The sequence below is a fragment of the Panicum virgatum genome, chromosome 2N (assembly GCF_016808335.1).
Source record: "Panicum virgatum strain AP13 chromosome 2N, P.virgatum_v5, whole genome shotgun sequence".
Lineage (NCBI taxonomy): Eukaryota > Viridiplantae > Streptophyta > Magnoliopsida > Poales > Poaceae > Panicum > Panicum virgatum.
Genome location: NC_053146.1, coordinates 62,406,537 through 62,416,344, shown reverse-complemented (window position 1 = coordinate 62,416,344; position 9,808 = coordinate 62,406,537).

The window sequence follows — 9,808 nt, the reverse complement described above, 5'->3', positions numbered from 1 at the left end:
TCCACAGTGGCAAAATGACCTTTTTACCCCTGCAAGAATTTAAATTGTGTTTAGTCTTGCTTAATTAGTTTCTATAGATCTGTTAATCTAAAAATTATGAAATTTTTGTAGTAACTTACTTTAAGCATGAGTGATCCACTGTAAAAATTTTGTATTCATAGGACCTAGTTTAGTACATGTTTATAAATTGTACCTAGCTAGTATATTTACATAGGGATAAATAATATCTTTATATATAAGATTTCTTAGAAATCATGAGAAGTAATTTAATAAATGTCTTTGCAAGTCATGTTCTGTTGATATTAAATGGTGCTCTAGTTGATACTTAGGTAGATTAGTTGTTCCTAGCACTTAGGGTTTAACTTAATTATCACCATACCTGCGTCATGTTATGTAAATTATTAATTTGTTTAATATTTATCTTCTAATTACAAAGTCGAGTTGGCATTTACTCATTGTCTCATATGCATACATATAGAATCCGCGACTGAGGCAGTCGTGTACGAGGTGATCGCGGAGCCGCAGGAGCAGACGGAGCCAGCCCCGCAGGAGTTTCGTGACGACCCGGCCCAAGGCCCAGTTGACACTAGCACTGAGCAGCAGCCCACAGGCAAGCCCCGGTGCACATCCGTTTATTTCAAACTATGACACCTATATTATGTTTCTATTACTTGTGCATTAGGTTCAGGAATTATTTGAAACCCTAGTTGCATGATCCCTAGGTCTCCTCGAGTTATACTAGTATGTAGAGGACGATAGAAATGCTATGCTTAATAGAACTCGGTAGAAGACGAGTGATTTCGGGTCACTCGCGAGATATAGGATATCTCGTTATTTTGAGTATATGGAATATTGGGATAGGTTGGATAAGGAAAAGAAAATGGAGACCGGGCGGGGAAAGGTTAGCCCCGCCTGTGTCGGTTAAGGACCGTTCGTTGCCTGGCCCTGTGATCGAGTTTGAATTGTACTAACCGCATGCCGGGAGTAGGAGGTAGTCGAAACCGGTAAGCCGAGTACTGTCTTGTTTCGAAAGTACAGGACTCCAACTCACCTCCTGGGGTAGTCGAGTAGTCGCGGAGAAATGGGGTTGCATATGTTTATTTTTGGTGGTCTCACGTTGAGCTCGGCTGACCATATGATGGTGGGGCGGTCCTGTAGTTCGAGACGGGGAGGGAAATGGTTGGTTTGTATGGTCCGACGGGGCCAATACGTGCCGTGTTGGTTAGGTTCACCTTGCAAGGTTAAATCGGATCGATCCGCCGTACGTCGCATCTCGGATATGAGCACCTTGATCACGGCACCACATCGTAGTGATGCTATATGGATGTTAAGTGATGATTAGTAGAGTCTACCAGGAATTATTACTCCATGTTGTTATGATTGCTTAGCAGGTGCAAATAATAGTTAATGATTTATGGATATAGAATTTGGAGCTAAAAGAGGGAAAATAAGGACTCATTTCTAGAGCTTTTTCTGCAAAAGTAACCAACAGCCAAAAGCCTTGCATGTCTAATTATGTGGGCTAAGTTATACCCACTGGTCGGGTAAGCCTTGCGGAGTATTAGTATACTCAGGGTTGTGGCTCAAACTATTTCAGGTCAGGATGGGATCGATTTCTGCCCTTGTTGTGCAAAGTTTATACAGTTTGGCGCGGATGGTTGGGAGGTGGCCGGACCAGATGTTTAGTCCTTGCTAGTTACAAAATCACACACCCGTGGGCTTAGTGTGTGATTCCATACGGCGCTTTATGTATCATAGACGCCAGGTTTTCTAGATCGTACTTTGTTTTAAAATAAAGTGGCTCTTGTATATTATTTATGTATTCAAACTAGGTTTGTAGAACTTAATATACACTACTCAGTATTGTAATCGTATTCATTGTACTCGTCATGTTGTACTGCCTGCGCTCACCTTCGTGTGGGACTACTGGTGTTTGTTTCGATCGGAATGTCGGTTTCGAAAGGACTGTCAAATTAAACCGTTAAGCCAAATGTGCCTGATGTGTTCAAATGATGGCCATTTAGCTTAATTTGAGTTTTAATTTGGCGGTTCTGTCACAGCTGGGTCTTCTAGTCAAGCAAACCAGAGGTTTCGTATAATTCAGACCGGACCCCCACGTGCACCTTATCAGCATCGGCCGGTGTACCGACCAGTACAGTATCAGGCCACATATCGGCCTCCACAACAGCAGTCGGGTTATCGGCCAACACAGTATCAGTCGGGATATAGACCACCTCAGTACCCACAACCTCAAGGGGTAGCCAGATCTCCGGTGCCTCAGCAGAATGTGCAGAAGACATGGGTGCAGCCACATGGTGTACGCCCTAATTTCCCTCCCTGCTTCAACTGTGGTCAAGTTGGTCATTTTGCACGCGAATGCCCTATGCCACCTAAACAAGTTCAGGGTTCTAATCAGCACAATCAGAAGCCGAAAGTGGCTCATTTCAAGCCAGGACGCATGCACAATACCACACTAGAGGATGTTTCTGAGGGAGCTCAAGTGATGGCGGGTACGTTTTCAGTTCATAATCACCCTGTTACCATATTATTTGATTCGGGTGCATCACACACATTTATTAGTAAAGAGTGTGCTATGAAACTTGGGTTGGAGATAGAAAGCATGGCAATATCATACAATATTCAATCACCTGGGGGGCAAATAATTACCAATCAAGTTGCCAGACGAGTGCCTCTACAGCTGCAAGGAAAATATTTTACCACGTCTCTTATAGTTCTCCCAACCCAAAAAGTTGATATTATATTGGGTATGAACTGGATGGGAGATCACGGGGTTCTTTTAGACACTACTTCACAATATGTGCATATTGATTCCCCTCTGTATGGTTCTATGACTTTGAATCTGGTGGACCATATACCTTCGACATCCACAGTGAATCAGGTTGAGGCCAAAAGTCTGGCTGAAATACCAGTGGTGTGTGAATACCCGGATGTTTTTCCGGATGACTTACCAGGCATGCCCCCTGACCGTAAGATAGAGTTTGCCATTGAATTGCAACCGGGAACGGCACCAATTGCTAGAAGACCTTATCGTATGCCACCCAATGAGTTAGCAGAACTAAAGAAGCAATTGCAGGAGTTGCTTGATAAGGGTTATATCCGTCCTAGCACTTCACCTTGGGGCTGTCCAGCGCTCTTTGTTAAGAAGAAAGATCAAAGCCTCAGGTTGTGCGTGGACTATCGGCCTTTGAATGCTGTCACTATCAAAAACAAATATCCACTCCCCCGAATTGATATTTTGTTTGATCAGTTAGTCGGGGCCAAGGTATTCTCCAAAATTGATCTTCGATCGGGCTATCATCAAATTAAAATTAGGCTCGAAGATATCCCAAAGACGGCTTTCTCCACACGATATGGGCTTTATGAATATCTCGTTATGTCATTTGGATTGACGAATGCCCCGGCTCATTTCATGTATCTCATGAACTCGGTGTTTATGCCTGAGTTGGATAAGTTTGTCGTGGTTTTCATCGACGACATTCTTATATATTCCAAAAATGAAGAAGAACATGCTGAGCATCTTCGCATTGTTCTCCAGCGTCTTCGGGAACACAAGTTGTATGCCAAATTCACCAAGTGTGAGTTTTGGCTAAAGGAGGTTCCATTCCTGGGTCATGTTATATCAGAAGATGGAATCTCTGTTGACCCTAGTAAAATCCAAGATGTTTTGAATTGGGAAGCACCTACATCTGTTCCAGAAATTCGGAGTTTTCTTGGGCTAGCAGGATATTACCGGCGGTTTGTTCCGGATTTTTCAAAAATTGCTAAGCCCATGACTGAGTTGCTTAAGAAAGGGGTGAAATTTAATTGGAATGATAAATGTGATCAGGCTTTTCTGACCTTGAGGAAACTATTGACATCTGCCCCTGTTTTAGCCCAACCTGATATTACTCGACCCTTTGATGTATATTGTGATGCATCAGGTACGGGTTTAGGTTGTGTCCTCATGCAAGACCGTCGAGTAATTGCTTATGCTTCCAGAGCACTCCGGCGACATGAGGAAAATTATGCCACTCATGATTTAGAACTAGCAGCAGTGGTTCATGCTTTGAAGATCTGGCGTCATTATCTTCTGGGCAATCCTGTTCACATATATACGGACCATAAAAGTCTCAAGTATATTTTCACCCAGAATGAGCTAAATCTACGCCAAAGGCGATGGTTGGAATTGATTAAGGATTATGATCTGGAAATTCATTATCACCCAGGTAAGGCCAATGTGGTTGCAGATGCTTTAAGCCGCAAGGCTCAGTGCAACTGCCTGTCTATTGTGCCTTTCAATGAGACCCTTTGTTATGAACTGGAAAAATTAAACTTGGGGATCATCACACACGGCAGTCTTAATAATTTGGTCCTTTCATCTACTCTTCGAGATCGGATTATTTCTGCTCAAAAACATAATGTCGGGATGGAAAAGATTCGCCAAAGACTTGCTGAAAATGACCCGGGGGTGAAGTGTTTTCATTTAGATGAGGCTGGAATTCTGTGGTTCAAGGATCGTTTGGTGGTACCTAAAGATTTAGAGCTCCGAAAACAAATCCTTGATGAGGCTCATCTCTCTAGGTATTCTATCCACCCGGGCAGCAATAAAATGTATCAAGATTTGAAGCAGCGATTTTGGTGGACAAGAATGAAGCGGGAAATTGCCAAATATGTGTCTGAGTGTGACATTTGTAAAAGAGTTAAAGCGAGCCACTTGAGATCAGCTGGTCTTCTTCAACCGCTGACTCTTCCATCAGGAAAATGGGAAGATATTAGTATGGATTTCATTGTTGGACTTCCCAAGACTTCTAAAGGATATGATTCTATTTGGGTTATTGTGGACCGTCTGACTAAGTCAGCTCATTTCCTTCCCGTGAAAACCATCTATAGGGCACAACATTATGCTGAGCTGTATCTCAGTCGTATCCTGAGTTTGCATGGAGTACCCAAGACTATCATTTCTGACCGTGGTACCCAATTCGTTGCACGTTTTTGGGAGCACTTCCATGCAGCCCTTGGTACTCAACTCATTCGCAGTTCGGCTTATCATCCTCAGACCGATGGTCAGACGGAGAGAATAAATCAGATTCTTGAAGATATGCTTAGAGCCTGTGCACTCACCTATAGTCATAAATGGGATGAGTGTCTACCTTTAGCTGAATTCTCCTATAATAACAGCTATCAGGAAAGCATCAAAATGGCTCCTTTTGAGGCATTATATGGACGAAGGTGTAGAACTCCATTGAATTGGTCAGAAGCCGGTGAAAGAAATGTATTCGGCCCTGATATGGTCAGTGAGGCGGAAGAACAAGTCCGGGTTGTACAGGAGAACTTGAAAATAGCCCAATCTCGGCAGAAAAGCTATGCGGACAAGAAACGTCAATCGATCTCGTTCCAAGTGGGAGATCATGTTTATTTACGGGTATCTCCAATGAGAGGAGTCCAACGGTTCGGTGTGAAGGGAAAGCTCGCCCCTCGCTTTGTTGGGCCTTTTCCTATCATTGAACAATGTGGGCTGGTAGCATATCGCCTGGAACTTCCTACCCAATTGTCCGCAGTTCATAATATATTCCATGTCTCCCAGCTCAGGAAATGCCTCCGTGTTCCAGACAAGATAATGGACATAGAAAAGTTACAAGTGGAGCCCGATCTTGTCTATCCAGAGCATCCAGTGAAAATTGTTGATCACAAGACTCGAGTCACTCGAAATCAAACCAGCAATTTCTATAAGGTACAGTGGAGTAATCACTCAGAGCGAGAAGCTACCTGGGAAACGGAGGAATTTGTTCAATCCAAATGTCCTGAGTTGCTCCAATTATACCAAGGTATATGATTTTCCGATTTCCTTTCAATTCGGCACCTTTCTCCTAAATCTCGGGACGAGATTTCTTTTAGGGGGAAGGATTGTAACAATCCCAAAAATTAGAATTCAAATAAGAAAATTTCTTACACGTGGCCCCCACCTGTCATACGCCATCCTCCCTCCCCATGCTTCTCCCTGTGCCGTGCACCGACGCCTCCCGAAGCTCCCCCGCTTCTGTGCGTTGCCGTCGTGGAGGCTCTCCCCGTTTTCCCGGCGAGCTGAGCCACGCGCCAGCCATCCACGACGAGCGGGCGTACTGGGAAACGTTGTAGCCAATGGGAGAGCGCCGTCACGCCATCGCCCATGCCGAGACTGAGTGTCGCTCGGGTCATCGCCACGCGCCGGCCGTCGGGGACGGTTCATCCCCTTTTCCCAGCTGCCTCCGACGTCCAGAACGTCCTCCTCCATCTCCACAGCTCGAGCTCTGGTTCTCTCGCTTCCTATTCATCTTCTTCTTCCTCCCGACGCCACGAACAGAGCTTGAGCGGCTTGCGTTCGCCGGCCCGATTCGCGAGCTCCTCGCCATGGATCCCAAATCCACTACGCCCGAAGCTCCTCCACCCCCCTAGCGTCCTCCCCAACCCCTTCAATCGCAGCCCGACCCCCCACCTCGCCGGCAATCGAAGGTCCCCTGTCCGCCGGCGAGCAGGAACGCTTGAACTCCACCTCCACGTCGACGACCTACCCTCGGCCCCTCTCTGCTCGAACTAGGTATGGGAATCGGTCTTCCTCACACCCACGATGCTCATGCTCTCCCTATTCGCCCGCGTTCGCCGGCCAATCGACCGGAACGCCGCCGCGCCGCCGCTCCAGGCCGCCTGGACCGCCGCGAGCTACCCCTGCACAGCTTCTTGCCGCGCCGCCGGCCGTGCTAGCTCCGCCCAGCCCTGCTGGCCGCCGTGCTGCCCTACCCCACCGCTGCCTTGGCCCATCGCCGGCGAGGCAGGCGCGCCACGCCGCTGGCCATGGCCCTGGTGGCCATGGGTGCTGCCGTAGCCCTGTTCTTTCGTCAAATGATTTTAGTCTATTTAGTCTGAGACTTGTAAAGTGTCCAGTAAATTAAAGAAAAATGCTATAAATGTGAAACAAATTTTGTTAGATTTGTTAGAATAAGATCTATGGAGGAAAAATATCCACAGTGGCAAAATGACCTTTTTACCCCTGCAAGAATTTAAATTGTGTTTAGTCTTGCTTAATTAGTTTCTATAGATCTGTTAATCTAAAAATTATGAAATTTTTGTAGTAACTTACTTTAAGCATGAGTGATCCACTGTAAAAATTTTGTATTCATAGGACCTAGTTTAGTACATGTTTATAAATTGTACCTAGCTAGTATATTTACATAGGGATAAATAATATCTTTATATATAAGATTTCTTAGAAATCATGAGAAGTAATTTAATAAATGTCTTTGCAAGTCATGTTCTGTTGATATTAAATGGTGCTCTAGTTGATACTTAGGTAGATTAGTTGTTCCTAGCACTTAGGGTTTAACTTAATTATCACCATACCTGCGTCATGTTATGTAAATTATTAATTTGTTTAATATTTATCTTCTAATTACAAAGTCGAGTTGGCATTTACTCATTGTCTCATATGCATACATATAGAATCCGCGACTGAGGCAGTCGTGTACGAGGTGATCGCGGAGCCGCAGGAGCAGACGGAGCCAGCCCCGCAGGAGTTTCGTGACGACCCGGCCCAAGGCCCAGTTGACACTAGCACTGAGCAGCAGCCCACAGGCAAGCCCCGGTGCACATCCGTTTATTTCAAACTATGACACCTATATTATGTTTCTATTACTTGTGCATTAGGTTCAGGAATTATTTGAAACCCTAGTTGCATGATCCCTAGGTCTCCTCGAGTTATACTAGTATGTAGAGGATGATAGAAATGCTATGCTTAATAGAACTCGGTAGAAGACGAGTGATTTCGGGTCACTCGCGAGATATAGGATATCTCGTTATTTTGAGTATATGGAATATTGGGATAGGTTGGATAAGGAAAAGAAAATGGAGACCGGGCGGGGAAAGGTTAGCCCCGCCTGTGTCGGTTAAGGACCGTTCGTTGCCTGGCCCTGTGATCGAGTTTGAATTGTACTAACCGCATGCCGGGAGTAGGAGGTAGTCGAAACCGGTAAGCCGAGTACTGCCTTGTTTCGAAAGTACAGGACTCCAACTCACCTCCTGGGGTAGTCGAGTAGTCGCGGAGAAATGGGGTTGCATATGTTTATTTTTGGTGGTCTCACGTTGAGCTCGGCTGACCATATGATGGTGGGGCGGTCCTGTAGTTCGAGACGGGGAGGGAAATGGTTGGTTTGTATGGTCCGACGGGGCCAATACGTGCCGTGTTGGTTAGGTTCACCTTGCAAGGTTAAATCGGATCGATCCGCCGTACGTCGCATCTCGGATATGAGCACCTTGATCACGGCACCACATCGTAGTGATGCTATATGGATGTTAAGTGATGATTAGTAGAGTCTACCAGGAATTATTACTCCATGTTGTTATGATTGCTTAGCAGGTGCAAATAATAGTTAATGATTTATGGATATAGAATTTGGAGCTAAAAGAGGGAAAATAAGGACTCATTTCTAGAGCTTTTTCTGCAAAAGTAACCAACAGCCAAAAGCCTTGCATGTCTAGTTATGTGGGCTAAGTTATACCCACTGGTCGGGTAAGCCTTGCGGAGTATTAGTATACTCAGGGTTGTGGCTCAAACTATTTCAGGTCAGGATGGGATCGATTTCTGCCCTTGTTGTGCAAAGTTTATACAGTTTGGCGCGGATGGTTGGGAGGTGGCCGGACCAGATGTTTAGTCCTTGCTAGTTACAAAATCACACACCCGTGGGCTTAGTGTGTGATTCCATACGGCGCTTTATGTATCATAGACGCCAGGTTTTCTAGATCGTACTTTGTTTTAAAATAAAGTGGCTCTTGTATATTATTTATGTATTCAAACTAGGTTTGTAGAACTTAATATACACTACTCAGTATTGTAATCGTATTCATTGTACTCGTCATGTTGTACTGCCTGCGCTCACCTTCGTGTGGGACTACTGGTGTTTGTTTCGATCGGAATGTCGGTTTCGAAAGGACTGTCAAATTAAACCGTTAAGCCAAATGTGCCTGATGTGTTCAAATGATGGCCATTTAGCTTAATTTGAGTTTTAATTTGGCGGTTCTGTCACAGCTGGGTCTTCTAGTCAAGCAAACCAGAGGTTTCGTATAATTCAGACCGGACCCCCACGTGCACCTTATCAGCATCGGCCGGTGTACCGACCAGTACAGTATCAGGCCACATATCGGCCTCCACAACAGCAGTCGGGTTATCGGCCAACACAGTATCAGTCGGGATATAGACCACCTCAGTACCCACAACCTCAAGGGGTAGCCAGATCTCCGGTGCCTCAGCAGAATGTGCAGAAGACATGGGTGCAGCCACATGGTGTACGCCCTAATTTCCCTCCCTGCTTCAACTGTGGTCAAGTTGGTCATTTTGCACGCGAATGCCCTATGCCACCTAAACAAGTTCAGGGTTCTAATCAGCACAATCAGAAGCCGAAAGTGGCTCATTTCAAGCCAGGACGCATGCACAATACCACACTAGAGGATGTTTCTGAGGGAGCTCAAGTGATGGCGGGTACGTTTTCAGTTCATAATCACCCTGTTACCATATTATTTGATTCGGGTGCATCACACACATTTATTAGTAAAGAGTGTGCTATGAAACTTGGGTTGGAGATAGAAAGCATGGCAATATCATACAATATTCAATCACCTGGGGGGCAAATAATTACCAATCAAGTTGCCAGACGAGTGCCTCTACAGCTGCAAGGAAAATATTTTACCACGTCTCTTATAGTTCTCCCAACCCAAAAAGTTGATATTATATTGGGTATGAACTGGATGGGAGATCACGGGGTTCTTTTAGACACTACTTCAC